Consider the following 6,000-nt stretch of genomic DNA (forward strand, 5'->3'; position numbering starts at 1 on the left):
ACGCAGAGTCCTGCTAAGACCTTCCAAATCTGACTCTTATCCTTCCAGACCCATGCTCTCTCCTCATGGTACTGAGACCACTTAGCATCTTAACAGGATTTGCCTACTCGCAGCCAAAAGAACCACTACCCATGGGAATCTTCACTTTTCAGGGAACCCCAAGGTTTTGCAGGACATTGTGTGATAAACAGAGATGCTCACCCAAATGACGAGCTAAATGACCTCAGTTCCTTGGTGTCTGGTCCACATCTTGTTCTGCTTCTTTGATTAGTTGATAAGTCTCCCAGATGAAACAAGGATCTTTTTGTTTTTTGTTTTTTAAACCAAAAGGTCTCGTTCTAGGGCAGGACTCACTGCATTCTGAATGAAGGTAGGGTTAATCGAGGGAAACTGTAGGCTTCATTTCAGATCGATGCTCTTTTAGGTAGAACTGATAAACTAAGAACTAAAAGTTACCAATTATGTTTTTTCAGTGTGTTTCTGTACCTTAGATACCCCCCATGAGGTAATTCCTAAAGATAGGATTTTGTTTATTTGTTTATTTTCTCTATGCAATTTCTCTCCTAGAAAAGCTTTCTGTGGAGTTCTAAAAAGAAATACATACATACATACATATATACATATACATATACATATACATATACATATACATATACATATACATATACATATACATATACATATACATATACATATACATATACATATACATATACATATACATATACATATACATATACATATACATATATATATATATATATATATATATATATATATATGAGATTTGATCACACCTTGAACTCACGGCTACTTCTTGAAACTATTCTGACATCCGTTATTTTCTATCTTAGCTCTTAAGCTCAGATGAGTGGCTTTGTTTTTCCTAGATACGCAGGAATGTAAAATGATAAACTTCCAGGGGGGGACAGGAGTGCGGCAACACCGGAGAGCCAGTCCCTGTAACATGAGACAAACCCCTTCTCCTTTCCCATATTTTAGTAAGGTTTTGGTTTTCGAAGCATTTGCACCCTTAATTTTGGAACTCATTATTTCAAAGTCCAATAATCCTAAGAGTGAAAACTGAAACTTCAGGATTTTTTATGGTTTTTAACTTGATCCTTCCCTTCACCTCTAAAAGGGCAAGAATGTGCCCCCAAGTAAGCCACATTTATGGAAAGCCTTGATAAAAATGGTGACTGGTTTGTGTAGGCAGCAGCGGCCATGGTGGCACGACCTTTCCTGCCTTCAAGTTTTATTATATGAAATGTCCGTACCACCCCCTGGAAATGCCGGCCTTAGTTTTCTAAGGCTCTTTTCATTTATCTTTCAGTCAAAAGGAGGGAAGTAATTTGCAAGGAGTTCAGGGTTGTGATAATGTACAGGGCTCATGCCTTAGAGAAAGTTCAGAAGTGAAATACAAGGAAAAGCATTCATGGTTCTCCTCCGTGGGAGTGAGAGGAAGCTGAGGTTTGAGAGAGGGGGGGGGGGGCATGCTTACTTCCTCAGACACAGTGACACACAACAGGGAATTAAAAATATGCACGACATTGTAAAAAAAATAAGTAAATGAAATTTAAACATATATATTATATATGAGAAGGCAAAGATAGTTGGAATGAAATGAATCAAACAACAAATCTGAATATAGATGGAAAATGAGAGACAATTAAGCTACCTCCTTTTGAGGGGGAACAGAATGCTGTAGAACAGAAAAAGCGCAGAAATCAACGTGGTGGCTTAGCTTGGAAATTTAGGGAAGATGGAATTTGTGACATTCTCGCTCTTTCCCAAACAGCACTGAGACCATCAGCAGGGTCATCCTTTGTCGTCTGAGCCCACACTATGTGTTACACCTTTTTCCAGAAATGCTGTGATGCTGATCCGCCTTGGGCAGCCCTTCCTTTGCTTCCATTTAAGAAGCAAATTTGGTTCCTCTTTCAGTCAGTTCCTCCCAGGCCAGTTTTACTTTGTCTGGAGTCAGGTTTCCTGCCGCGCATGGCTCTAGATAGAAAACTACAGAAAAGAGAGGAATCCGGGAGATAGAAAAGTCAAACCAATAGGGGGGAAAGCCACTGTGCCGAATACTAGGAATGGTTAATGCACACATGAACTTTGCAAGAGGAAAGGCGGGAGAAGAGGAGGACCCACTCATCAGAGGGAAGTTTTTGCTAGCCATTAGACAGCTGCCCAAAGCCCACCACAGATCACAAGCCCAGGCTCCCCTAGCCACAACTGCTGGCGATTCCAGATGCAGGGTAATCTGGTGCCTCTGACCTCCACAGGGCACTTGCTCTCCTCCCAACCCTCCCTCGCATCCCCCAACCAACACACACACAATAAAAACGAATTCTTTTTCAAAAGTATGACTTTACCTTCGTTGTAATATTTCTGTAACAGAGACAGCTTATGAAGTAGAAATTATGGTAATGAAACTCAGGGACTTATACCCAATCAATCTACCTTAGTATACGGCAGACTAGTCATACAAACATTGTGGAAATACTTTTCCAATGGAAGAACAGAAAGCAACCCTAATGGGCTATACTTTTTTTTTTCCTTTTATTATTGCCATGAAGACCTATACAGCAAGCAGGAAGAAGGACCCTATATTCGGCCTTCACGGCCAATTGGTTCAGAATATCCCAGTACATAAAGCAAAATACTGGGGTAAATCTGCCATCTTCATTTTTCCCATTTCCCACTAAATCTTTTGACATTAAGATTCCAGTGCCATAAGAATAACTTAAATAACTCCCCGGGACTATTCCTAACCAGCTTCCTCTCCAGGGTTACAACAGCAGTGCCTTTAACTCTTTGCTGTGTTTTACCTGTCTACCTCGTCCGGTTTCCCTCTGAGAAGCCTTAGAGCCTCCTGCTCTCCTTTCCTGCAGCTGAGTGGAAGTCGAAAGCTGAAGCCAGGCTGTGCACACGGCACAGGAAGCTGCACTCCCAAGAAGCAGTGCGGCTCTGGGGAGCCTTCTGAATCTCACTTCTTATTAGGAGATACGTTTTTAGCCAAAATGTTGTCCAGAAAGAGCACAGGGGTGTAGGTGGAATTGCTTCTTCCGTGCCTCGGGGAACTTTAACAAGCTTTGCTATTGTGGCTTTAATATTTGTGGTAAAGACCTATACATGGATTACTGATGAACTTAGGTTGTTCTTCCATAAATTAGCATTCTTCTAAGTCATTCCTTTTTTGCACATCCTCCATCCCTGTCCAAGTTCAGTTCACCCCAGATGTAAGGCTCTGGCTACTCAGAGAAGATCTGAATACAGATTTCGAAGGCAAATGTGATCTATGTACTTCTATGACGTCACTCCTCACTTTTAGGGTCCCCAATCAGTGTTTTTTTTGCTTTGTCTGGGTTGGAGAAAAGGCTCAAACATTTGAATTCTCCGGAAACTCTTGCAACAGGACCCAAGTTCAATTCTCAGTACCCATAAGGTGGCTCACAACAGTCTGTAAGTCTAGTTCTCGGGGGTCTTTCTGTCCCTTCCTCCCACCCGTCCACCACTCCCCCTCCTGCAAAAGGCATGCTCTTTGTGCACAAACATTGGTGCAAGCAAAACACCCACATACATAAAATAACGTATTTTAAGAATTTGAAATGGTGTTGTCACTAAAGCTTTAATTAAAATGCAAAGGGTTCAGAGTTGCTGTTTCTTTTTCTCAGCAAAATGCCTACTTGAGTTGGTATGCTCATGACTATTAAAATTAGAATGTATATTTACATGTAATTAAGTACCTGCACAGTATTTTATTTTATTATACAAAATAAAAATTGGATCCCCACCTCTCTCTTTCTTAGTGAAGTGTTATTTAAAATGTTACTACGTTTTTATGCAGGTGTGTGTTCCAGGTGTGTGCAAGTGCACAGAGAGACCAGAAGAGGGCGCCAGGCCTCCTAGACCTGGAGTTACTGGCCACAGTTCTGAACTGCTGACTTCTCTGGGAATCCAAGTCAGATCTCCCAAAGGGTCAATAAGTGTTCTTAACTGCTCAGCCATCTCTCTAGTATGAAATATATTTTTAAAGGATTCTGATTAATAATAATATATCTCTTAACTTTAAAAAAGCAATTATTTTTAATAAGCCAGGGCGCATATGCATCAGAAATTCCCTAAGGATATTGGAATAGAACAGCCAGTTCTGTTTAAATACCGGTAGGATCAGTTTTCAGACTTGGGTGTCATTCAAATTGACTTTATGTTAGCATATTTTTCTGTGTGAGAAAAACCGTGTCAGAAAGAAAACCAAAAAACCCTTTCTGTGTAAATATCCCAAAGGAATAGCCGTGTTAATAATTCTTATAAAATTGTGGTTACATGACAGACAATTAGTTTACACCATTGAGGTTTATTTATCCCTACTGAGTATTGTTTAACACGTCAGTCCCAGGAAACTGCAATAGCCTCAAAGGGCCAATAAAGCAATCATTATCAAAATATTTTATGTAACAATTTGTCCATATTCACATTATAACATGTCATCTCTATGGTTTGCCTATGATGCGAATTAAATGTGCAATTCCTGAGTTTGAATTCCCTGACACCATTTACCTCCTCCAATAGGCAGCTCTTATTTTTAGGAAAGAGCTGTCAGGCTAATCTGAGGACACCTGGGGACCACGGACAAACTGTCAGACTCCTAGCAAGTTAGATTCTTTGTGATTTGATAGAGGGTTTTTGTTGTTGTTGTTGTTGGTGGTGGGTTCATTTTTAAATAACACGTCTCCATTAATGCTGGATCCCCTCCTTCCTTTTCAGAGTCATAATTTTAAATGTTGTAGCAACTCTGAATTGCTCCTAAAGTCTATCTGGTTCCTGGGGTTAAGATGTGGCTGAGCTAAAAGCATCTGCTCAAAGGCTGACTGGAGCTTGTGAGGAAGTGGCCTGAACCCTGCCCCACCCCAGCATCTTCCAGGAGGAGTCACCCGCATCCTCACCGCCCACCTTCGCCACGCCTGCACCGTCATCATTGGTCCGGGGCCCCTCGGTCCTCACATCTTCCCCGCATCCCACGCCTCTTTGTGCACCTCCCAGAGTGGAAACAGGACTTGCTGCGTACCGAGACAGGACAGCATGGGGGCGGGGGGGGGGGGCTGTACATTATTGATTCCGGACAGCAAGAGTCCAGCGAGCCACTCAGCCCGGGGGCACCAAAAGTCCTGCCTGCTATAAGCAGAGAAACTTCGGCTGCAGCTCCTGTGTGTGGCGCTGCCAGGGTCTTCACCTGGTGCAGGACCTAGGCAGGGAGAAGGCAGACTTGGCCTCCCCAGGGGCTGTTTAAGGACAAAACCTTACAACTCATCCGAGGAATACTAATGCATTGCACCTATTCATAAACAGTACTGTGTATGTATGTATATGTGTTTATGTGTATTTAGATCTAGCTTGATGGACCCATCTTAATCATACCCCCTCCTGTCTTCTCCCTCCTCTTTCTTCTCTCCCCCAAAACCCCTGTCTCACCTCCCCAGCTCCCCACCACACAGACACACACACACACACACACACACACACACACACACACACACACACACACACTTCTCCCTCTCCTCTCTTCAGCAGCCGGAATTCAGCTACTGTTTGTTGTTGCTATTGTTTTTACTTCAGAGTAAAAGTCTGTTGATAACTTCTTAGAAGAGTTCCACTTCTTCCAGAAACACCTGTTTGAAATCACACATGACTGTTGAACAAACTGGTTGTTTAAAATTCGTCTTCTAGGACATCTGCATCCCCAAATTCAAAACTTTGTAAATTCACATCATTTAATACAAATAACTGTGGTAATTTAGGCTGGGAAATTAACGACCAAGATGATCTTGGAGGGGAACTGAAAGAACTGGGTTTTCAGCTATCACAGCCAAGAACAAAGTCCCCAGAGGAATGTCACGGGCTCCTTAGATCTTGGTATCCTTTCTGGGCAAGTATCCAGCTCTCCACACTACAGAAGGGGGACAAACCTGTGCAGCAGACCCAAAGAAAGTACCACAG

Source organism: Micromys minutus, assembly GCF_963924665.1.
Source record: "Micromys minutus genome assembly, chromosome: 22".
In the NCBI taxonomy this organism is placed as follows: Eukaryota; Metazoa; Chordata; class Mammalia; order Rodentia; family Muridae; genus Micromys; species Micromys minutus.